The sequence below is a fragment of the Rattus norvegicus genome, chromosome 3 (genome assembly GCF_021556685.1).
Source record: "Rattus norvegicus strain SHRSP/BbbUtx chromosome 3, alternate assembly SHRSP_T2T, whole genome shotgun sequence".
In the NCBI taxonomy this organism is placed as follows: Eukaryota; Metazoa; Chordata; class Mammalia; order Rodentia; family Muridae; genus Rattus; species Rattus norvegicus.
Window position 1 is genome coordinate 148,714,322 of NC_141536.1, and position 23,948 is coordinate 148,738,269.

Below are 23,948 nucleotides of genomic sequence, written 5' to 3' on the forward strand. Positions count from 1 at the left end.
GATTGGAGAAAGGCAAACTGTTTCAATAAACAGCACGTTGTTCTTCGGACTCTCACCGTTCTTGGGCTTCAACAAATCTGGTCTCAAAGAACAATTCTAAAGGGTAGGAAATCTATGCTCACTTCCCAGATCCTGAATCAGGGACCCGGGCACGTGTGCCAAGCTCTGAATCCAAGAAGGAGGTGTCAGGAGATTTACAAATGCTTCCAATCACTCCCTTCTCCTATTGTCACAGACAGCCATCCCAAGGGCCCTGGTAAGGTTGGTGAGAATATCAGCTTTAGATGAAGGCAGCGAGGCTCAGATGTGTGGCCGAGCTTACTGGAGACATGCTTTGGGGGCTGGTAGGGCTGAAGCAGTCAGCAATTTTTGTGAGGCTACTCCCCCAGCCTCCCGAGCTCCACCTCCCACGAGCTCATCAGGATCTTTTAATGAAAAATAAATGTCTCCACATCTATGCCCTGCTCATGAGGCCAGACCGGGTAATTATACGATGTTTGTGTGGGGTGTGCTCCACTCGGAGCAAAGAGGACGGCAGTGAGGAATGATGGCAGAGAGGAAACACAGCTGGCCCAGTCGGGTCTTCTCATGCCCTCTCTGCCCCTTCTCTGAGCCCCTTCCACTCATAAACAAGCTTATTCATGCCAGGGTAGCCCCATCCAACGTTGGGAAGAAGAAATCCCTCAGCCTGCATCGGGGACCTGAACATGAGAACTTCACATGCTTCCCAGTCAAATGCCAGACTGTGCAAAGTTGACTAAGGGCGCAAGAATGAGAGGGACAGTGGCCATCACAGTTCTCTTATTCTGTGAACTCAGACAGTGGTCCTACCTCTCAGAGTGACAACATTGTCTTCTATAAAATGGGGGGGGGGGGACAGTAGCAGTCAGTTCACAGAAGTTCACATAAACAATGTACCAGGACCAGTAAGGTGGCACTTTCAATGAGTGTTGACTTAGTCCTTTTGCAGCTTGCTTTTTATTGAAGTGTTATAAGCATCAAAGGAACAACAAGCAGATATTACAAGTGCACAGCCCCTTGGTTCTCAAAAGGTAGACCCACCTCCACAATCCACACTCAACTCAAGACACAAAGCATGGCCTCCTCTTTGAAATCCATCCTTTGCCTTCCTGGTTACTCTCTGTGGAGACAAATCCCATCCACTCTTTCAACATCATCGAAGTCTTTTGCCTATTGAGAGCGCTTGAAACATGCCAGGAACCAGAATAAAACATTTAGATGTCCTACTTTATTTTGTCACCACGGCACCCTCTGAATTAAGTGCCCTCACATTGTCCCGTGTCAGAGATGAAGATCTGCCAAACTGTGAACAGAACCGACACAAGGTTGAAATGCAGAATCAACTACACTTCTCTACATCATATACTGGCAACACTGCTACTGGAAATGGAAATTGAAAATCTCATTATCTCTCTCTCTCTCTCTCTCTCTCTCTCTCTCTCTCTCTCTCCCTCTCCCTCTCCCTCTCCCTCTCCCTCTCCCTTTCCCTCTCCCTCTGTCTGTCCCTCTCCCTCTGTCTGTCTCTCTGTCTCTCTCTCTTACCCCCATCACCTTGAAGAACATTTATTTATGTGTTTGCTTGCTCTCTTTTTCCCCTTAAAAAATCCTTTTATTTATTTGCTTGCTTGCTTGCTTGTTATTTCATCTGGGTGAAGGGCTGTATGCGGGCTGCAGCCCATGGGTGGAGGTCAGAGGACAACTTGCAGGAGTCAATTCTCTTCTTCGACTATATGTGTCCCAGGGTCATCAGTTTGGTGGTAGACACCTTTCCCAGTGAGCCATCTCACCAGTGCTACTCTTTTCACTCTCCTCCATTTTTTTTACTATTGTTTTCAGTGTTGGGGCCAGAAATCCAGGACCTCTCCCCTCGCTAAGCAAGCATTCCATGGCTGAGCAGCATACCCCACCATCTGATGTCCTATGAACAAGATATTTTAAATTATGAAGTGCCTAGATGAAAATTTAAGAAAATGTGCTCAATGTCTGGCAGAAAAAAAAATAAATTTACCCTTAACTGACTTGTAGTTCCAATACAGTCCCGATCAAAATCCGGAAGTGTTTTTACAAGAAATTGACAATCTAATTCTAAAATGTATGAAAAGTTACAAAAGACCTAGAATATGCAACACCATTTTCCCATAGAAGAATGCCTTGGGAACTTATATTACCTGATTTCAGGACTTAAAGCTCTGGAGGTTCGGCTGGCATCATCCTAGTACAGGGTAGCTACATAGATCAATGCTAAGAGAAATAAGGCAACAATAGACTCACTCATAGATGAGCATCTGACTTTAGACAGATAAGCCAAGGATGGTCTTTTCTATACATGACATTAGGGTGCTTAGATGACCTGGGCAAAGAGAAAATAAATAGGAAGAGGATTTCAACCTTTGTCACGGTTCTGAGGAATTGTGGAAGATACCCACCCACAGACACAAATGAATGCTCAGAACCACTCCATAGGAACCCGAAACTGGACACAGGGCAAGTCCTTTCCAGCTACTGAATAGGCGCAAGCTTATACAACACACTAGTCATGCAATGGCAGCCACAGTAATAAGGACCAAGATATGTGTATATGTCAGCCTAAAAGTACTAATACAAGAAATTGATCACAGGTCTGACTTTAAAAGGTGAAGCTGTGGATCCATTAGAAGCTGATCTTCATGATGCTGATGTGGACCAACATTCTTACACAGTGCTTAAACGTTATCCATTTCATAAAGTCATATCTTAGATGTCCCCAACACTAGAGGTGCCCTCTCTTCGAAATGACAATTACCATTCAAAAAATCCCTATAGGACCAGAGCCATGGCTCAACAAGGAAAAACACTTTCCACATCAGCTTGCTGACCCGAGTTCAAGAAGAAAACTGACTCTCAACCTCTGATCTCCACAATCATATGATGGCACATGCATGTCCATATTCCATGTGCTCATGTGCACATACACATGCACACACACACACACACACACACACACACACATATATATATATATATGATACACAGACTATAAATATACAAATAGTAAATGAAATATTCTTTTTTAAAAACAAAATACATCCTAGAAAAACATTCATTACACCTAGGTCTAAATAGGGGCTTGTACCCACGACATAAAAAAAAGAACTCCAATAACTCAATGTTAAAGAAACAGTTTTGTTTTGTTTTGTTTTGTTTTGATTTAATGAAAAGCATTCTCAAAAGAAGATACACTGACAGTCCACAAGCACATGATAGCTTATTCTTCATCGGGAATTCAAGTTAGAAACAAAATAAAATGACATGGCTTGCCAGCTCGGATGGTAAAATTATAAGCCAGGTGTTGCAGAGACAGGAGAAGATTTAAGCACTCACTCATGAGTTGCCGGTAGAGTGTAAAATGCTGTAACCGCTCTGGGAAGTAGTTTGGTGGTTTCCTATAAACTTAAGGAAAATCCATGGAACTTACATATAAAAATATAAATAGTAATGTAGACATATAGAGAGAAATTGGACACAAAAAAATCTCACTTCTCGATATTTATCTGAGAAAAATGAAAGACGCCCTTCCACAGATATGTGTGAATGCTTACAGTAATCTCGTAGCGCTCTTAAAGCTGAAAACAACTGAAGTGTTACCAACTGGTCAATAGACACAAGCTGTGGTGCGATCCATACTCCACAGGGAAAAGAAACAAAATATTCATTCATGCCACAAAGAGAATAGGTTGTCTAGAGTGAAAGTTAGCAGACCAGTGGCTCCCTGAGGCCAAAAGTAAGAGATGGAAATGGTGTGGGATTTGAAGCCCCACCGGAAGCTTCTGGAGGTAAATTTTTGATGTTGATAGTGGTAGTTAATCGGTTAATGGGGGTATAGCCATTACATTGGTCCGCAAACGTGAATACGGTTAGCTCTAACACTTAAACTTTAATTGTTAATAAAGTGGATACTTTAAAAAACAAGTAATAAAAGCTATTAGTTTTACTGCTACCACTGTTCTGGGAACTATGCTGAGCCTTTTGTCTGGATCATCTCGTCTGATCCTCTCAGCAGCCCACTGATAGATGTCCACTAACATTTGGATTTCAGAGAGGAGAGAAAAAAAAAAAGAGAAAAAAAAAAAAAGCTCAAGGGCGGAAGTGGGATAAGGCGGCCAAAGCCCCACCACTAATAAACAATTCCAGATCAAACTCCGATAACCTCCGCTGGTGCACATCTGCCTCCGGGGCACAGAGGAAGCCCTCCGTGCACTCCGGCAAGTCTCACGTAATAAGCAGCTACTGTTGATAAGGTTTCTCAGGCTGCTATCGGCAAAGGCGGTACTTAAGTCGCACTTGGAAGGATCTGGCATGCGCAGATGCCTCCAACTTGAAAGAGCACAGCCGTGGCTTCCGGAAGTGCCCGGATTCCCTGCTAGATAGGGAAAATCTCAACACCTTCCCAGGCCATCAAAGAGATAGACAGGGACATCGAGGCGGAGCATTAGTTGGGGAAAGAAGTGCACACATTGTGGGGGAAAGCGTGCGTACAGACCAGAGGGTTGACTATATGAACGTGCAGACCACACATACTCCCAGGTACCATACAAAGCCCCCTTCATCCAGGATGGAGCTAAGGTTTCTGAACTTTACCTCCAGGCTCAAAGATTGGGTAGAGCTGGTTGGGGAGAAGTCGGGAGAGCCTGGCTTTATTAGGGGCTGTCCCTATCCCTGTCGATCAGAGAACAATAACTCCTGTCATGGCGGAAGGTTTGCACAGGGCTGCCTCTAATTCTCTGCTTTTGATCCATAGGAGAGGTTTTCTTGGGAAATGTTCCTCCTCTGACTCTGCAATTCCAGAGCGTGAGCTCACACCCTGTAATCATGACTTTGGTCCTGAGACGATTATTTACCGTGTTCTGCAGAGGAAGGGTGGCCCATGCTCACTGGGCGAGGAGCTCTACCCTAATCCCTGTCCTCACCTGTTTGTTCTTCCTGGCTGGCTGTCCTCCTGGTTTTGTCAAGGCCAACTACATCAGCCTAAGGGAGTGAGGCAGAGTGGAGGGTGGGGCCAAGGACTGGGTCTGGAAACTAAGAACAGAGGGGTTGGAGAGATGCCTCAGCCACTAAGAAGGCCGGCTGTCCTTGCAGAAGACTCAAGTTGGTCTCCAATAGCCATGTGGAGTACCTGGTGCTCCAGAAGCTCTGACACCTTCTGGTCTCACATACGCTTATGCATATGTGACTCACATGCATATATCCATCCAGAGACACATAAACATAAACACGTGGTTTAAAAGTTAAAATAAATCTTTAAAAAACAATAAAGAAGTGGAAGAAAGGCAGAGAGAGACGCAATTGGAAACGAACACCAAGTCTCAGACGTGGGAGGCCTTTCTGACAAATTGCCATTCAAAGGAGTCACACAGGCAAAGTATTTGGGCCCAGAGATGCAAGTCTTACTGGTGAGCTTTCTAGTCCATTGAAAGAAATACTTATAGACCCATCAATTCATTGTCCCAAGCTAAGATATTCCTAGTGTGTGCTTCCAGGCAATAGATCCTACCTAGGCTCTGCTCAGACTCTATGTTAGGTCCGTGGAAAGCGATATCACATCCTTCTCAACAGGTCGTTGGGAAATTACCATCCAATGGGAATCCTTTCTTACTTCTTCTTGAAAGTTGGGAAGGGACTAAAGTAGGGTATATGAACAAGAAAGTAAAACTCTGTAGAGGATCGCTAAAGGTGTGTTAGGTGACGGAAGTCCTGGGACCAGTGGGTGCCAGAGACGGATACTGAGCAGGTAATGTCAGCATGTGCTTTAGAGGAGATGCTCCAGCAGCCAGAATGAGGATTGGCCTAGGCACAGAACAGGGTGAGGTGAGGAGGTGATGATGAAAGACGTATGTTAGGATCCAAACTATGAGTCAATCGTTTTCCCTGTTCATCACTTTGGAGCAGCATTTTGAAATCTGGGCAAAGTATGGCAGACTGAGTTCTGTAGAGGTCAGAGCTCAAACGTTCTCCAGGCCCCCTCACCAATGTGCTGTGTCCTCCTTTCCAGACTCAGTCAGACCAGCTGGGAAGGGCCTAATGTGAAAAACTAACTCTCTAGGATCGCACTTGGCGTTGGTGGGTAGGAAGCTTCCAAGGCCTCCAGCTACGAGAGAGCATGTGTTCTGAGTCAAATTGCCAACCCTGAGCTGCCATGGTGGAACGGGTCTCGGTGAAGCTTTGCAATAGAGCTGGTTTCTGGCATCAATATTCAGGGTCAGCTTCCCCAAGCAATCAGAAGGACAGGTGGTTCGGGACATTCTTAGAAGCTTGGCCTCAGGCCGGTTTCTCCATCTCATCCATTAATTCTGGGGCATATGCAATATATTTTTGCTAAGTGCCTTTTTTCTCTAGGTAAATACTGGATCATTTGCAACTGAGAAACTGGGTAGTGCAATTCTTAGACATTTGGAGGTTGCGATGAGAAAATGTAACCGTCCAGTGGTCTGAAAATTAATGCAATAACTAACATGTGGCAGGCACTCAGTAAATGCTGAAAATACTCGAGAAGGAGGGGGGACAGACAGATGAAGGGAGGAATGGATGGGCAAAGGAAGGGAGGGAGGGCAGGAAGGAAGGTGGCAATGTAATATGGGAGGAAGGAGCATAGGATGATACACCTCGGTAGATGGTAATGCTGTGGCTGAGTCATGGAAGACAGAAAATGATGAGTCAGGGTAGAGAGTGTAGAGCTGGAATTTCCTCTGGCACATTCTAAGCTTCGGTAGTTAGAGACTTATATCCAATGCCTAAGAGAAAAGGCAAGGTTCCAGTCGACGGCCCAGCACTGTGAGCTAGGTGGAGCAGTTTAAAAGCTGTACAGTGAGCTGGACAAGGCTGACACCAGGGAATGTGCCAAAAGGAATGGTGAGAAGCCCACAAGGTCTCGATCCTGCACAAAGAACTGTGGACAACCAAAGCAGGCTGAACATGAGAGTGGTTGGCCTTTCCCAAGGAAGTGTGCACCAATGGGTTGTCCAGTACCGGATAATAGCCATAAAAGCATGCCTACAGGAAGTATTATACAGAATGACCAGGTTATATTTAGGAATAGATATGTGCTCTGTGTGTGTGTGTGTGTGTGTGTGTGTGTGTGTGTGTGTGTGTGTGTTAGTAAAAAACATAAAAGACATAAGTTTAAAGGAGAGTTAGGAGCATTAGAAGGGAGCATTGGATGGGAAAGGGAGAAATGTTGTGATTAAATTATAATCTCACGATTTTTAAAGAGAGAGAAATATGCTTTTGCAAATAGAAGGCACTCCTTTGGGAACATCATAGATGTCAAAGACTGGAATTTTAGAAACTGACAGCCTTTAAAAGAAAAACCAAGGGCAGGAGAAAATGCTCAGTGTATAATGGTGCCTCCAAGCCTAATGATCTGAGCTCTGTCCCATGATTCGTATGGGGTAGGAGAGAACCAGATATCACATGTTACTATATGACCTCCATTCACATACCACAGCAAGCCAGTGCCACAACACACATATACACCAAAAGACAGATGATAGATAATGGATGGATGGAAGGATGGATGGATGGATGGATGGATGGATGGATGGATGGATGGATGGATGGGTGGATGGATGGATGGATGGGTGGGTGGGTGGATGGATGGGTGGGTGGGTGGGTGGGTGGGTGGGTGGATGGATGGATGGATAGATAGATAGATAGATAGATAGATACAGATAATAGATAATGGATATATAGATAATATAAAAAATATAGTAATAAGATGATGTGAAAGGGCCAGGCATGATAGCACACATCTAAAATCCCCTCACTCTGGAGATGGCATCCAAAAAACCCAGAGACGAAGGCAAGCTTCAGCTATATAGAGAGATCCTGTTCAAAAATTAAGAATAAATACATGAATTGACTTGGTGAAGAAGGACTAATAAAAACGACAGAGGGTAAGCAAAGACCCACTGTGAAGGGCTGAGTTTTGTGGACCAAGACACAAGAGGACCAAGAGTTCATTTTGCTCCCACAGTGTTTAGCCCAAAGCTCTCTCCTTTCAGCCCCTCACTCTGCATATCCCAGAGTCCTGAGTTTGACTATCTGTGGTACTGTGGGCATGGCACCAAGCATGGCAATCCTTTTTGTTAACTTTAATTGCACCAAGACCAAATTCTTATAGCTGCTCAGTTCATTTGATGAAGACGCCAAGTCCCACTTGTCTATTTCCCACAGTGGAGGCAGCCTTGACAGTTTTTCAACACACGTTTGGGAAGCTTTTTGGAGACTTTGAAGCTGGAGGGAGGAGACCTCATAAAGAGTAACCAGTGGTGGCCAGAACAGGAAACTGAGGCATAGAGATGTACTTGCCTGATGTAACACAGCCAGTGACTGGTTGTAATCCCAGCCTGCCTTGGGGAGTCAATAATGATGACAACGATGATGATGATGACAGTAATAACAACAGCAATAATTAGGGTCACATTTACGAGGCACCCATCATGTACCAAAATGGGAATGTTTAATGCATTCTCTCATTTAATCTATATAATGACACAATGAGGTGGGGTTATGAGAAATCTCTCTCTGGCCAGGCATGTAAAAGGGACTTGCCACTGGGACTTGAATCTGCAGTGGGAGGGGTTAGACCATGGGGTGGGCTTGGGGGAACAAGATTTTCAACCTGGCAAATCCTAGGTCCTCAGGTAGAGGCGGCCCCAGAGAACAGATAGCCCAACCCAAGCAGGAGAGATGTTCAGCCAGACAAACTACAGAAGCGTCTGGGGTGCTGCTGCCTCCTGTCTTCAGTGAGCTTGTAGCAGCTTGTGCCGTTCTCTGGGATGAGAGGATCAAGGACTGACCTTTTTGTCCCTGGAGCTGGAAGGATGCCCTATAGGGTGCCAAGAGGCCTGGCCTGCCCAGCCACTCATGGAAGAAAGTAAGCTGCACACAGACAAATGGGTTGGAGTGGTAGAGTAGAAAATATCACCAAAGAGTGGAGTTGGAGGGCACTATAGAGCCAAGGTAGCCTCTGTCCTGGGCTTAGTCGCTCTTCCAGAACATGAGCAGATTATTGCCTTTCCTCTTAAATCACATTCGAAGCAGCTTCTCTGCAACCTCCCAACTTAAGACATCATGGGTGCTTCCAGCAACGCTAACGCATTCTTTAGAAAAAGAACAAGGCATATCGAGTACCTACCACATGACAACAATGTACACCAAGCCTTAACTCGATTAGCTCATTTAATGCTCACTACAAACCCATGAAGTAAGGCTCTATTTTCTCCGTGGAACAGATGAGAAAACTGGAAACCTATTGCTTCCCTTTATTAAGGGAAATGGCCACTCCACGTCACATGATTAAAATGTGGCAGGAATAGGTTTTAACTGGCATCTCTCTGATCATAATGAAATTGGAATCTCATGGGCCTTATTTACACTAATTAGTAGTCATCATGGGCCTTATTTACACTAATTAGTAGTGTGCGCGCGCGTGTGTGTGTGTGTGTGTGTGTGTGTGTGTGTGTGTGGTATGTACATGTATATGTACATGTGTGTGCATATGTGTGTTCGTGGATATGTATGTGTATATCCATGTGTGTGCCTGTGTAGAAAGCCTAATTTGGTGAAGATATACCAATCTTGGACTTGAGGCTTAAGTGTGCCACCTGAAAGCTGTGTGGCTTTGAGGAGGGAATTTCACATCTCTGAGCCTCCATTTCTTGGTTATTTTTTTTTTCTAACCACTCAATTACAGAGAGGAACAAACAAATGTGGACACAGGAACAAAAGCAATGTTAAATAAGAGCATGTCTCTGTGCGTATAAACATGAGAATCCCAAGGCATGCTTGTACATGTGTGAGCATACATTTGCAAGGCAACGGGCCTAATAAACCTAGTGACTATTTTCTCCCTTGGGAAGCCCATGTAGGCACTGTGGTCCCAGGTAGGCATCCAGAGCTCACCCATCTACTATCATACTGAGAAACCCTACTTTCTGCAAAAATGAGGCCACCTCCCAGCTGTGGATCCATCCATCATTGCATGCACGGGATCTCAGGATTGTATCCAAGCTTGAGTCCTGCCCAATGGCCTACTACAGGCCCAAAACCACCCTCCTCGGACATTCCTCTTAGGAACGTAAATGTGTGAATGAGCCAAATGCAGCTCCCAAGAAAAGGAAGGCTCCAACAGTGTGGGAATGCAAGGGGAAGGTTTAGCTCAGGGGTCCATTTGACTCTTCTCGATTCCCTAAGTAAATGCATTAGGTACAAAGGCAGTGGCTTGGCTTCCAACACAGAAGGAGAACTACAAAAGTACATGTCGAAAATATAGATGGCCTTTGAAAGTCACTTTCAGGGGCCCCACTTTATAGACTAGGGAACCGTGGTTTAAGAAAGGTTCAACGCGCAAGCTTGCACAGCACATGTACAGTGGAGGTAAGTTACATTCTACAGAAAAGCCTATTTACTTCATTGTGTCCAAGAAAGTAGCTGGCAAGGTCACAGGTAAGACCTGTGACCAAACCTGCTTTGCCCTGCCTTAGCCAGGGCACCTCTGCCTGAGGGCAGTACCCCAGCCTGAAATACTGCCAAGGAGAACACTTCCTGAGAGACCAGCTTAGCCCAGTTCGAGAAGCCATAGCTACCGTGTGTTCAGTTTCCTTGTCTAGGCAGTAGCTGGCTGCATTTCTATAGACTAGAAGAGACCAGAAGCATGCTGGGTAGTGGATGGGAGATGAAGACCCATTGAACAGTGGCAAGTCCTGAAGAATCTAGTGAAGTTGTCCAAGTTTGTTTCTCAAACTCCAGAAGCTTACATTCTCTTGAGTCCAGAGACAAATTTCCACAGCCAGCTTCACTAGGCCAACAGCATGGTGTTAAATAAGCCACACTCCTCTCCAAGCCCTAGAAGGAGCCCCATTCTTTGTCTCCTTGGTCTTGGAAGAAGGTGGTGCTGTCCTCCTACCCTGTTTAACCTCTTTAACCTCTGCCTGCAGGCCACATGGCTTCTTCCTTTCTGCCTGCTTCCTCTCCGTGTGGTAGCATATCCCTCCACAAAGATGTGTGATGGTATTTAATACTGGGTCACCAGGGAATCCAGAATAGTCTGCCGTCTTAAAATTCTTTTTTTTTTTTTTTTTTGGTTCTTTTTTTCCGGAGCTGGGGACCAAACCCAGGGCCTTGCGCTTCTTAGGTAAGCGCTCTACCACTGAGCTAAATCCCCAGCCCCCCCCCCCAGTCTTAAAATTCTTAACCATGGGTTGGGGATTTAGCTCAGTGGTAGAGCGCTTGCCTAGCAAGCACAAGGCCCTGGGTTCGGTCCCCAGCTCCGAAAAATAGAAAAAAAAATTTTTTTAACCACAACTACGAAGAGTATTTATTCCCCAAAAGAGAAAGACAAGTAATATGTACAGATTTGCAGGATTAGGACCAGAGAGCTCTGGAGTTTTATTTCAGCCAATCCCAATATTTAAATGAGCATATTCTTTACTCTAGAAACAATGGGAAACTGGTGGAAGGTTCCAAGCAGCTGAGTGCTAAAGCAAGATTTATTTTCCTAGACAAATACGGACTGTCTCTCCTGACCCATGGTGAGCCTCCTCCGGACTCCAGATGTCTAAAAGTCCCTGGAAACATATATCTGAGACCACATCTAGATCTCTTTTCACAATGCTCAGTGTTTTATTTCTGTGTGATATCCTACTTACCTAACTCAAATGTAGAATTAAACCCTGCCTGGATCAGCAACCCACATACAAGAAAAACTGATCAGGGAACGTGGGTGATTGTTAATAACTGACGGTGTGCAATGCCAGGGTGTGGGGGGCTGTTGACAGCAAAGCAAAGCAAAAACAGTTTTAAACTATGCATTAAGTGTGTTGTTTTAACACTTCCTCTGGCCACCCTGGCCAGCTTGTCACGTGTGAATGGGTGCCCTTTCCTCACACTTGGCCCTCCCACTCTGCTCTCTGCTTCTTTCCCCTCCCTTCTCTGCTTCCTTTCCTCAGCTCCACCCCATCCCCACATTCTGTTATTCCTAAGGATGACCAGTCAAGAGGTGCATTACCTTTTCCAAATGAACTATTATTTTCCTAAGGAGGGGTAACACCCTCCCCAAAAGGAACCCTAAAACCAGCAGTTAAAAATAAGAATTGTTTCCTATCATCGAGTTGGTGCATGGAAGCTTGTCACAGTTAAATACATTTAAATGGACATCTTGTATGTAAATACACCCATGCCCCACGGGTCACAGCTCAGCTCTAACTTGAAAGGAGCATGTTCTAAAGTCATCACCACCACTAACCAACCTGTCTGGTTAGAGCTGTGACTGGCAGTGAGGTAATTAGCATTCACCAGGACAGCCATGCCCAGTGCTCCACCATGGATCCCAATAGACTACACCACAGCAAGAAGCTCTGTTTTAGTGTAATTACCCAGCCTTGCACACCAGTTGCCCTGATGTGATGTCAGCCCCTCCACACTGTTTATTTTAATTAAAACAGAAATTGCAGGTCTTAGGTGCTTGTAATTACAGCCCATGAACTAAATTGACTGAGGCCCCTAATTAACCTGAAACATGTCTACCTGACTGGAGGTGTGAGTTTGGACTTGACTGATGTAAAGAACTGTGTGGGCCCTGGAAAGGGAACCAGGGAAGAGCAGTTAGAGACCAAGATGGGGATTCTTTGTCCGGAAAGAGCCACACTGCAGCCACACGGTGAGTTCAAGTTCATCTCCAAATGTATCTTGACACATACAAAAATCATACTAATCACTTCTGGTGTCGGCTAATGTAATAATCCATGACCTAAAAACAAACAGAAGAGAATAAAAGACATAAAGAAAGCCATGATAGTCACCGCAATAGATAGAGAAAAAAAGCATTTTACAGAATTCAACGTACCTGCATGATTTAAAAACAAAAAACAAAAAACAAAAAGTAAGGCTAGAAGAATGTGCCTCCATATAACATCCCAAAGCTAATATAATGCTCACCAGGGAGGACCAGGGCCTGTTCCCTGAGACCTGGATCACAAGGAAGCCTCCCCCACCACTGCATCTCATTACACTGGATGCCTTCATCTCAGAAAGGAGCAGAACTATCTCTGCCGTTAGATGGCAATGATCTTCGACACAGAAAACACCCAAAAGCCTATGAAAAAATAAATTATAACTTAAAAGTAGTTACTTAACAAGGTGGCAAGATAAAAGATCAATATACAAAAGTCTACTACTGTACACTTCTATGGAAGTCTAAAGCATTAGGCAATTGTAAAATATTTAGGGGTAAGTCAAACAGAAGTACAAAACTTACTCTGAAAAACTTTAAAAAAAAAAAAGGAAAGAAGGCGTAAGCTGAGGGAAATGGATTTTGTTTGTGCATGGGAGACAATTTACAAACGCAACAATGTCTCAACGGTTTGTAAAACTCACATGTAATCTCAATGGGCCGATAAAGAAATCAGACCTTGAGAAAAGTTAGACTTGTACTTCTCCATGTCAATACCAGCTACCAAATAATAGTAATCAAGACAGTGTGTGCTGGGAAAACAGACGTTGTGCCAACAGGATGTAGACTGGAGAACTAACCCCATGTACCTGTGGCCAACCAATGAGTGGTTTAATGGATTCGGAATCATCTTTTGAAAAAAATGCTACCATAACTGCATAGCCATGTGGGAAAGAATATAGGGAGACTCTTAATTTAAAATGTCTAGTACTTAAATATAAGGATTAAAACTACAAAAATGAAAACTTATAGGTAAGTCTTCATTGCCTGATACCTGCTTATAGCATCTTAGAATTCGCATTTAAAAATCCAATGACAAAAGAAAAGTGAAGATAAATTTAGCTCAAATAAGATAAAAATTAGAAATGGGTATACGTGGAAAGATACTATCAAGGAAGTGCAAAGACAATCAGAAAACAGGAGAAAGCATTTGCAGACGATGCATCTGAAAAGAGACTTATACTAGAACTTGAAATTGTGTCTTACCGCCTGACAGTAAACAGACTATAACACAATTAAAAAAATCAACGAGGATCGGAATAAGCCTTTCTCCAAGGAAGATAGACAAGTGGCCAATAAACACATGAAGATATCTGTAACATCATTAGTCATCAAAGAAATGCAAATCAAAACCACATGGAGCTGCCTCTTGACACCTCCAGGATAGCCTAGTTATCAACAAGCAGGAAGCAGTGAAAGGTCTGTGCTGAGCTTCAGGGAAGCCGGAACGCTCGAACCGTGCAGGCAGAGGTGTAAAATCATCATGGAAAATGGCCTAAAAGCTCCTAAATGCAGAACTACTGTAAGACCCAGCCAATTCTAGGCATATCGACAAAAGAAATAGACTCATTCCACTGGTGTGTATGAGTGCGTGCGTGCGTGCGTGCGTGCGTGCGTGCGTGCGTGCCTGCGTGCCTGCGTGCCTGCGTGCCTGCGTGCCTGCGTGCCTGCGTGCTTGTGTGCATTCCCTGAATATGGAACCCAGAGGTCAACATCAGGGGTCATCCTCTATTGAGGATCAATCAAATAAAAATCATCAGACAGGGGTTGGGGATTTAACTCAGTGGTAGAGCGCATGCCTAGCAAGCTCAAGGCCCTGCGTTCAGTCCCCAGCTCCAAAAAAAAAGAAAAAAAATCATCAGACAACCAAAAATCAGCCTTTCTCCAATAAAAGAGACCTCCTCGATCGCTTTCCAAATCTTTCGAGAAGGGTCTCTCACAGAACCTAGACCTCACTCTTCCATCCACACTGGATGGCTAAGGAGCCCCATATCTGTCCGTCTCCATGTCCCCAGCACTGGTATGTCAGGCTTGCACCAGCACATCTGGCTTCTGCGCAGATGTTGGAGTTCCAAACTCAGCACCTTATTTTCAGGCAGCAAGATGCCTAGCCACCTCCCCAATCCCAAAGAACTCAAACTTAACAAAACTACGCCAGAAAAGATTTGGTTGGTGCTTTTTTCTTTTACATTTTTAAATTTATTTATGTATGAGTACACACCAGAAGAAAGCATCCTATCCCATTACAGACAGTTGTGAGCCACCATGTGGTTGCCAGGAATTGAACCCAGGACCTCAGTGCTCCTAACCGCTGAGCCATCTCTCCCCTGGTTGCCACTTTTTAATCTTTGTAAATGTGAGACAAAAATCATACCTTTTGAAATTGACGGAACGATTTTAATAATGAGGTATGGCATTTATGAACGTATTGCCCTTCTGTTTCAACAGGTTGTGTTTGTGAGCCCCTAAGCCATTTCTCTTTGCTTTCTCTATCGTTGACTTAAAAGATCTGGTGTATAGGGGCTGGAGAGACGGCTCAGTGGTTAAGGGCACTGACTGCTCTTCCAGAGGTCCTGAGTTCAATTCCCAGCAACCACATGGTGGCTCACAGCCATCTGTAATGGGATCAGTGCCCTCTTCTGGTGTGTCTGAAGAGAGCAACAGTGTACTCATATACATTAAATAAATAAATGTTTAAAAAAAAATCTGGTGTCTATTCAGGATAGCAAACCTTCTGTCATTATAATTTTTCCAGTTCTGACATTTCTGTTTTGCTGTTGCTGGTAACATTTTTTTAGACATAAAAATTCCCCCTTTTCAGTACCAGATATATTATTCTTATCCTTTAGGGTTTTTTCCCCCTACTGCTCTTAAAATGTCTCTCTTCATCTGAAAATCAGTTAAATACTTATTATACATTATTCTGGAGTTTTAATACAATCTTAGCTTTTCACCATGCTGTGTTAAGTAAAAGTTCTACATATCATAACTGCCTAAGGCAAGAAGTGCTTGTATGTTTAAAAATTAACTATTTAATATATTTATAATTTAATTTGGGAGATGATGTGAGGTAGAATTTTAATTTTATTTCATTCTAATACCCATTGGGTAAAACGTATCCCCTTCTAAATAGTTAAGGTTTGTTTTACCTTTTACTTTCATGGTTGTTCTACCATAAAATACAAGAATCTTCCATTCCACAGCACAATATATTAATCATTGCATAATGTCATCTTGTCTTAACTATTACACATGTAAAATACATTGTAACAATATTCTTCAGTTTGGCGGGACGACAGTGCTTGTTCTGACTAATAAAATTTGAAATTTATAATCACTTTGAAAAATATAAATTCCAGACTGTTGAATGTGTAGATTAACAGATTGATGTTTTCAAAATCTTTTTACAGACTTGTTTGACCTTTTAAATATATGTGTATGTGTTCATACATTTAAATATATATGTGTGATCAGAATGGATTTTACTCTGTAGTATTTTATAATATAAAGTTCTAGATCTCTAAAATGTTGCTAGGCTTTCAGAATGAGTGCTTTATGGGTTATACCACTAACACTTTGTGGTACACCAGTCTGTCCACCTTGAGGTTTTCCTGACGACACCATGGAAGTGACCAGCACAGAGTACACATTCAACTTCTTTTTTCATTGTCGAAGCACAATATCTCACAAAGGCAGCTTAAGGAAAGAAGGGCCCGTGTGGGCCCGTGGTTTGGGATGATGCAATCTGTCATGGCAGGGAGTGCGAAGGAACAGCCTGAGGCAGCTGTTCACACTATGTCTCCACTCAGGAAGCAGACAGAGGTCAACACTGGTACTTGACTAGCTCCATTCTCATTTCGCTTTTATTCAGTCTGTGAGTCCACAGCCCATGGGATGGTGGCATCTGCTTCCTGGGTGGGTCGTCCCTCCTTAGCTAAACCTCTGTGGAAAACACCCACACAGGAAAGCCTAGAGGTGTCTCACCTGAGTGATTCTAAGTCCACTCAACTGGAATTCAGAATTACCACAAGCATATTAACAAGGGTCCACTTTTCCTTTCTTGCCACAGATATTCTTCTTCAACAATTTCCCCACGTAGACTCTTCTGGACCAATTATTCTGTTCTTATTGATGTTTTGGATTTGGTACAGAACAGCGGGCTTTTTAGCACGGCATTTTCTTCTGTATTGTCGCACCCTATCCTTTCTCACTCCTCTTCTAATTGCCCTGTGCCTTGCGCCCCCTCAGCGAGTTCTACGCCCTCATCTCAACAGACCTACCTTCTGCCTCTTTATAAAAATAGATTTTACCACCTTTTCTTTCCCTCCTGAATTTAAGATTCGCCCTTCCCCTCTCGTAATCTGCACACACACATGTACAAATGCAGACGTACATAATTTTAAGAATCGCTTCTATATCTGAGGGGGAAAACATGCATTTGTCTTTCTGCATCTGCCCTTTTCACTCCACGATCATTTTCAACTCCGGCCACCACTGTGTAAATGCTGTGTTTCCATTTTACTCCTGACTATACGAAAATCCCACTGTATATACACATCACACATTTGATATTCATCTGCGGGTGTCTAGGGTGGGTCCACGTCTACAGGAATGATGCAGCAGGAATAAAGATGACCAAATATCTCTGTTTTGCTGACTTAAAGTCCTCCGGGTGCACAGCCAGGGATGAAACATCTGGACCATGGTGGTTCCATTTTTGGTTTTGGAAGACTTTCCATACTAACCTTCATAGTGACTGTACCAGTGACATTCTCATCATCTGTGTAAAAGTTCCTCCCACCCGGCCTCACATCCTTATTTGCGTGGGTCGTCATTAGCTTTCTTGAAGATTGCCATTATGAAGTGTGACATGGAGTCCCGAAGCAGTTCTTATTTGAATTTTTTGATGGCTGAAGATGTTGAGCATTTTTTGAATATGTATTGGTCATTTGGATTGCTTCCTTTGAGATCTGTCTATTCAGTCCACTAGCCCACTTATTGACTGGATCACCTTAAGTTTTTGGTGTTTGATTTCTGAAGTTCTTTCGAATTCTAGGTATTAATAGCCTAATACTGTGTAGTTGGCAAATATATCCTTCCCATTCCATAAACTATCTCTTCTTCACTCTGTGACTGTTTTTGGAAATAAATGGCCAATGTGTCTCCAATACAAAGTCTACCCAGAAATGAGGGATCCTGTTCACGGGTGAGAGATATTCAGCAGTAGTGGAGTCAGAACTCCAAAGTCTTCCTTAAATCCTGGTTATCATATCTTTGTTATCGCAAAGTCTAAGATCCAGAAAATATCCAGCCACCTGATGCTGCTCGCTTCTGGCTTGACAGCCCTAACCAGCAGCAATTAAATGCTGCATATGGGATTTTTATCAAAGATGGAAAATGACCCTTATAAGCTACAAATAACGTGCATGTATCTGTGCACTTACTGATGAGACCATTTAAACGGGTGATGGCTTCTAGTACTGTGAAAAAAAAAAAAAAAAAAAACATGACCAGAAGCAACCTGAGAGGAAAGGGTTTACTTGACTTATGTTTCCCAGGTCACAGTCCACCAAGAAGGGGGGATCAGGGAAAGAACTAAAGGCAGAGAGCTGGTATCTGGAACGGCAGCAGCGGCCATGGAGTACCACTGCTTACAAACTTGTTCTCCAAGATCATGCTCAATCACTGTGTCTCATACCTCCCAAAACAACCTGCCCAGCAATGGCATTGCCCCCATTGTCCTGGGCCCTCCCACATCAATCAATGATTTAAAAATTACTCCCACTAAGCTGTCTATAAGCCAATCTGATAGAGGCATTTTCTCAGTTAGGTTCCTCTTCCCACATGACCTTTGTTTGTGTCAAGTGGAAAAAACAACCAACCAGCACCAGTGCTCTAAGACACAACTTTGAGGAGTCTTGGCAACTAAGCATGCGTTGGCAATCCTATTTCATCAACTGGTTCATTCATTTATTCACTAAATACCACTCATACCTACAAAAACATAAGCTTTGCTACTCTAGGTTAACTTGAGTCCCCAGTGCACAGTTTTAAAGACATTCCACGAGGGCCAACATGGCGGCTCAGCAGATAAAGGTACTCACTGCCAAGTCTGATGACCCAACTCTAATCCTCAGGGCACACATGGTAGAAGAGAACCAACTTTAGTGACATCCACTCAGATGTTATGGCGTGTGCGAGCACAGTATTTATGAAAGGGGGATATAAAATTCATTGCTTTTCTTTTTTTTTTTTTTTTGGTTCTTTTTTTTCGGAGCTGGGGACCGAACCCAGGGCCTTGCGCTTCCTAGGCAAACGCTCTACCACTGAGCTAAATCCCCAACCCCTATTCATTGCTTTTCTAGTTCTAATTTGCCATGGATTTTTTTTAACCTGGATGGTGGGTAAACACACATATAAAATGTCCCTGATACTGAAGGTAAAATTTAATACGAAGCTTTAGAACTTCCATTCCAAATACCCATTCTAACTATATAGAATAGTATAGATGTCATCGAATAGTATAGACGTTTGGTCTGCTTAATTTTGGTCTATGGTAGGATTTATTTATTATTTGTTTGTTTATTTGCAAGCTTTTGGTAATAAAGTTTATGCATTTTTAAAGCTTGACTATTTAAATAAACATGGTTTTTAAAGGTGAACTGTCTGGAGAGGTGGTTCTGTGGTTAAGAGTACATGCTGTTCTTGCAGAGAAAGTGTAGGGTCCCAGTACCCACGTGGTGGTTCACAACCATCTGTAACTCCAGTTCCAGGAGATCTGACATATTCATCTGGCCTCCACAGATGCATGTGATGCATCACCATACATGTAAGCAAACACTTAGACACATAAAAACAGGTAAATCTTTATAGCATTTTTGAGTGAGAATACCCAGTGAAAAGGGATACCCAGGGATAAGCAAATTGACTGCTTGCACTGAACTCCCAAAAGAGAGATGGCTGTCGGCTGCTAACTGGGAGTCATGTTTGCTCTGGTAATGCCAATATACAGAACAAAGAAACAAATAGCAATTTGTCCAGAAGATATACATTTGCAATCATAACTATAAAACCTAGGGAGTCATCATCTGTTGGAATGCACAATGTAGACCACCAAGAAATGGAAACACCCACTTGGTTTAGTCTATTTTCAACCTCAGAGTAGTGACTGAATTGACTGGTCCCAACAAGTAGAGGGGTTCAAATACTGCTGATCCTCCCAACTCTCTTCTTGCTCCTTCTAAGAGAGAGCAATTGCCTGGCAGACACCAACAATACTGGGGAGTGGAATCAAGGCAAACATGAGTCAAGGCTGATTAGAACCCATGTCTGATCTCTGAAACCACCAAGAAAATGATTCTACCTTTTTTCAACTCCTTGTTCTTTCCCTAAAATGATACTTTCTTGTAGGAAAACTGAGGCTTAGTGGGGCTCTAAGAACATTTCCTTTGTTGTCTCTTACAAAATCACACCACAAGGAAAGGGTAACATAAGGTCCACAGAAGCAAGTTTACTACAGTAACCCTGGTTCAGTCAGAAGTAGATATCAGCCGATTGCACCAATGGCTGAAAACATGTCAGACGTAAGCAGTGCCCAAGATTCGTGTTTGCTGGTGGCTCGCCAAATAATGCAAAACTTGAAACGCCTTCTACAAGGTCTCAGTTCTTAAATTCTGAATCACATATTTCCATGCTCCCTTTGGTTTTTCTCCTATGTACAGCCTGGACCATTTCTTCTTCTTCGCCAGATCTATTGGCCTATCTGTTTACCTTATCAAACACAAAGTAGTCCTTTCCTAGTCACTAAGCTGAGTTCGTCTAGTTCTCCCACCTCACTGTGTCTTCTGAATAAACGCAGCATATCACAAACAATCGCCCTAGACATGGACACCTTTTTATTAACTTCTTCTAAAGAGCTTTGCTCCTTGTGCCTGAAACCGATTCTAGTATTTTCTCTCTACTGACATATAATAAAATCCTTTCCTTATGAGTATCATCTGTTATATGACATGATACAAGGAAGAGCCTTGTCCTTGGGTCTATAACCACTTCTTGACAATGGCTGATACCCACTCACTTCCTGGCAGCCCAAATTCCAACGGTCAGCCATAATTTGACTGTATGACTATCTGTTCAGTCTCAGCTGGCTGGATCAGAAGTCAACTCCTACCTCAAACCAGGCCAATCACGTCTCTTTCGGGAAAGAGGACTATTCCAGTTCCCTTTAATGTGGCCATTAGAATGGCAACGGAGCTTAAGAAACATGGAAATCACCCTACATTGGCCAGAGGAGCTGAGAAGGATGATCTGGAAGAAGAGGAAGGGTAGAGAGGTGAACACATTGGAGCAGAAATAAAGGAGAGAAAACAGAAAGTGCTACCGAGGTCCCAGAATTCTCATACTGCTCTCCAGCCCCTTCTTGGAGTCCCGCTGTAGCCTGTGAAACAGCCCTGAGCACTTGCAATCCGTCTTCCAGACCTGACAGCTTAAGCTCGTACAAGCAGGTTTCTGTCATTTACAACTTAAGAACTTAAACAGCGATGGAACAGACTCTTGGGATCCAGCCTGGACTGGCATCCTTGATTCATTTCCCGTCATTGGCTGAGAACTTTGTGTGCCAGGCAGTATGCTAATCGCGGTGAGGTATCGAAGGGCCATGGAGCTGTGAACTAAATCAGGACTCTACTGTAAAATCCGACTAAGTGACATTGTTGCCGTCAGAGCCACAGACGAGGCTCAGGGGTGAGGGCAACCTCCGCAATGATACTAGCAGCACCTGGCGATGCGGGAGTAAAACCAAGTCTGTTTGATTTGTAAGCGCTCCTCCCAGCTACTCAGCCCCGGAGCGTGCATTAAGTATCCTCTCAGGAGGCTGCTAGTGCAGCTTCTTTGCTAGTGGATAGCTTCTTGGTGAGGTCTCTGCTCCCAGAACAATGGTGAGGAACAGCAAGTCAGGACAAGAAACCCAGTGAGGGGAGGGTGTGTGTATCAGGAAAGAGCCAGTGCTCAGGGTAGCTCTGCAGAGCCACAGAAGCCCACATCAACATTTTCCAGGAATAATCAATGGGAAAAGACTGAGGCGACACCAGCTTGGTCCTATGCAACAAATACATTTGGCAGTGACAGTCACCCAAGAGACATTAGACACAAGCTTTTGTTAAGGCTGGGCGGATGGAGGCGTGTAGCTTCATGTCTTTGCCTCTGGACTTGCAAGTGAGTTAAGAGGTGTGTGGCCAGGCTGAGGAGGAGCAGAAGGCTCTCCCACCAGGCCTGGGAATATTCTGAATCCAGTGCTCACAGGTTCAGAGTAAAGACAGAGAGCCAAATGAAAGATCCAAATGTTCAAGTCATTTATTCCCTCTCTCAGCCCGAAGTTTCGCTGTTTTAACACAGGGATTGTTCAGTCTTTCCACAAATATTCTTTGAGTCCCTCAGAGGTGAGGGAGACAGAGCTGGGCATGTGAATTCAACAAGTAGCCTGAATTCAGCCTGAGCCCCAGGAAGTTAGCACACAAGTTGCAACGTGATAGGAAAAGGCTATGGTCCTCAGGGTTGGCGTGAAGAATCAGAACCCAGGAAGACATGGGAACCCTTCAAACTATCCAGCTAGCAGGATGAACCCTGCTTCATATAATGTATGCTGTATATAACTTATATTATTTTTGAGAACTTTGTACATGCATACAATATTTTGATCATATTCACCATCCATTCTTCCCCATAACTCCCTTCCCCAGATCCATCCCTCATCCTCTAGCACCTTCAACTTTAGGTCTTCTTTTTTATTTTTTTTATAATCCATGGACTCCAAATTGTACTACCCACGAATATACTCACAGGCTATCCTCTGGAGCATGGGTCACCTACTGGTGGCCACACTCTTAAAGTTGAAACACACACACGCACACACACACACACACACACACACACACACACACACACACAGACACACACACAGAGCACTCATCCCAGCAGTATTGACAGTTGTGTCAATGAATCTTTGTCTAGGAGTAGGGGCTTATGAGCCACCCCCTTCCATGCTGGAATGTTGACAGACTCTTGTACATGGCCTCAAATGCTTGACCCTTCTGCATCAGCCTCCCAGGTACAGAATTACAGAGGTGCCCCACCACATCTGACTTCATCTTCCCCTAGCAGATTGACAAAGAATAATATCAAGTTATTGATAGAAAGAAAAAGAAAAAAAACTTAATTTGGACCATTCATGGTGGGCATCTCCAGCTCCTGAATTTTTTTTGTATTATTTTTTATTACAGTCCTCTATTTTGCATGTGTGCACACGTGAGTGAATGTGGGTGTGCATGCATGTGTGTGTGTGTGTGTGTGTGTGTGTGTGTGCTTCTGTGTGTCACATCATGTATGTGGCAGTCAGAGGACATCCTGTGGAGTCAGTTCTCTTCCCACCACATGAGTCCTGGGGATTGAACTCGGGTCAGGAGGCTTAGAGTTGAGGACTTTTACCCACTGAGCCATCTCACCAGTCAGTCCCCGAATTTTACTTATCCTTCAGCCAACTCATTCCACACCTCATAATTTATGCTAAGCAAAGTCATAAATAAATATGGGTACCAAGTTATTTGGTATGACAGTGTCTGTAATAGTGAACATTCTAGAAACAGCTCGATTGACTCAAGAGTACATTGGCTAAGGACACATTGGTGTAACTGAAAGAAACAGAGACCTGTATCCTTCAAGAGTACCATTCTGGGGCTGGGGATTTAGCTCAGTGGTAGAGCGCTTGCCTAGGAAGCGCAAGGCCCTGGGTTCGGTCCCCAGCTCCGAAAAAAAAGAACCAAAAAAAAAAAAAAAAAGAGTACCATTCTACCGAGATACCTTGAAACCTAGGGAAACGCTGATGATTAAATTTTTTTTTTCCGGAGCTGGGGACCGAACCCAGGGCCTTGCGCTTCCTAGGCAAGCGCTCTACCGCTGAGCTAAATCCCCAACCCCAAGCTAAATCCCCAACCCCTAAATGTTAAGTAGACACGAAACAGCATAGGCCATTCAGCACAACCTTGATTTCCTTTCAGTGTCCAGAGGAAAAAAACTAGCAGTCAAATGCCATCACTTATTTCTGAATGCTAAAAATTTGTCCCTGCTTTGTGGGACATGAAAGGGCTACAGTTTATCATTCTTTGGA

General features: G+C 43.7%; 1 long non-coding RNA gene across 4 annotated transcripts in view; it reads right to left on the reverse strand.

Moving 5' to 3' along the window:
• Positions 1-11,412: 11,412 nt before the first annotated feature.
• LOC103691947 (uncharacterized) overlaps positions 11,413-23,948 on the reverse strand; it is a 72,204-nt gene continuing 59,668 nt past the window's right edge. For all 4 annotated transcript variants that reach the window (XR_015683951.1, XR_015683952.1, XR_015683953.1 and 1 more), the window contains one exon: positions 11,413-12,805. This is a non-coding gene — a long non-coding RNA (uncharacterized LOC103691947). The remainder of the gene's footprint in view (positions 12,806-23,948) is intronic.